General features: G+C 36.1%; 2 protein-coding genes across 2 annotated transcripts in view; one reads left to right on the top strand and one right to left on the bottom strand.

Moving 5' to 3' along the window:
• The window catches only part of LOC106878138 (uncharacterized), a 51744-nt gene that overhangs the window by 6424 nt on the left and 43592 nt on the right, over positions 1-1728 (top strand). The window lies entirely within an intron of this gene.
• LOC106878150 (cyanocobalamin reductase / alkylcobalamin dealkylase) overlaps positions 1-1728 on the bottom strand; it is a 42754-nt gene that overhangs the window by 22592 nt on the left and 18434 nt on the right. The gene's annotated exons all lie outside the window — the stretch shown is intronic.

The raw sequence follows: 1728 nt of genomic DNA, 5'->3' as shown, positions 1-1728 counted from the left end.
GGACCGACACCAACAAACAGGTGAAATTTTATTTTGTCATTGTTGTTGTTGTTGTTGTTTGTATGTTTTTTGTTTAGCCACACACATACAAGAAGAAGGAATAAAAAATATCGTTTGCTAACTTCGTGTTAGCCGTAAACAGTATGGCCGATTAAATTCGACACCTTAACCTACGACATACGAAGCTAGGATTCTTCAAACAAAGCAAGCTGTCAAAAGAGTATAGTCCACATGCATATACAAGATTGCACCTCTCACACCATGAACTTTAACATACTTCTCAACATTCTGAAGAGATCTGCCAATCAAATTGGTACATCGAAACGATCGTCAATTAATCATTATACAATCTCCACATAATTAAATCAATGGCTAACTAGCGCAATTGACCCGCTTCTTCTTGTGTTTGTTTCTCCATTCTCCACTTGATTATATATATATATATATATATATATAGATAGATAGATAGATAGATAGATAGATTATCTTGACAGCTGTTTCAAAAGGCCAGGAGTTACGAGATCACCATAATTCACAGGTGATATGCGCATAATGTCATAGCTATGCAACCAGCAACAAATCCAAATGAAATTATTACAGTAAGTCTGGGCTCCCTTTTCAAGGCAAGATTGACAAATGCAAGTCATCTAATAGTGTTTCCAAATATAAAGTTCAAAGGAAAGAGAACGAGAGAATGGAAATATTGAGACAGAGGAGGTAGTTAAGAGGCAAGATAAGAAGAAAAACATCTCCATAAAGACAAGAAATAAAGAACAGAAATGAAGAAGATAAAGTTAATAGTTTTCTAGATGAAAGCGTAGTCAATTACCACGTGGTTAAAGTAATCATTCTCAGACTATAAAGCGGTTGAAAGAATCAGGGGCATAGACAAAGAGGCGTGAGAGAATTAAACGTTGTGGTAAGGGAGTGAGAGTAGTAGGCAAAAAAGAAAGGTACGGCGAGAAAAAATAATTTCAGCTACATTGAAAAGAAATTATAGTGATTTTTGGACTGTGAAATCTGGGAACAAAAAAGATGACAGTGGAGACATACAAGGAAACCGAACGAAAACAAACATGGAGGGTCGTTAGAACAGAACGAGTAGAAAATAGTGAACGCTGGGAGAAACATTTTTTTGAAAAGAGAAAAGATAGAGAGACAAAAAACACATCCGTTCCTTTAAACGTCCGTGCAGGAAAAGAAAGATGGTCACATGAGAAAAAGAAAGATGGACGATGGTCACGTGTGAGCAACTAGAGAGAAAACGAGATAGAGGGGGAGAAATAGAGAGAAAGACAGACAGAAAATGGTGAAAGAGAGGGGAAGAAAAAGGGAACTAGAGAAGGATAGAGGAAGAAAACAGTATAGAGTAGAGAGTCGCATCAAAAAGGTAAAGATAAACTTACTTGGAAATGGATGCGTCGCGTTCAGTGAAATAATAATAAATACTTTATAATATATATACACGCATATATGGGTACAGGACGTCACCGGCAGTACAAATACCATAAAATACGTAAACAAATTAGGGAAAAACGAGTGAAATACGTGAACAACGAGAAAAACTGGAAAACAGGACAAGTAAACACAGAGAAAAGATTCTTCATCAGCTGTCGGCTGTCTATCTATTCCTCATTTCGTGCATTCAACGATAATATGAGTCTCAAAGACAGCTGTTCCCATAAATTCTAAAACAAAATTTTCTGTTTTTACTTATCTTGTTTTCCG

Source organism: Octopus bimaculoides, chromosome 7 (assembly GCF_001194135.2).
Source record: "Octopus bimaculoides isolate UCB-OBI-ISO-001 chromosome 7, ASM119413v2, whole genome shotgun sequence".
Taxonomy (NCBI): domain Eukaryota; kingdom Metazoa; phylum Mollusca; class Cephalopoda; order Octopoda; family Octopodidae; genus Octopus; species Octopus bimaculoides.
This window is presented reverse-complemented; position numbering and strand designations above follow the sequence as displayed.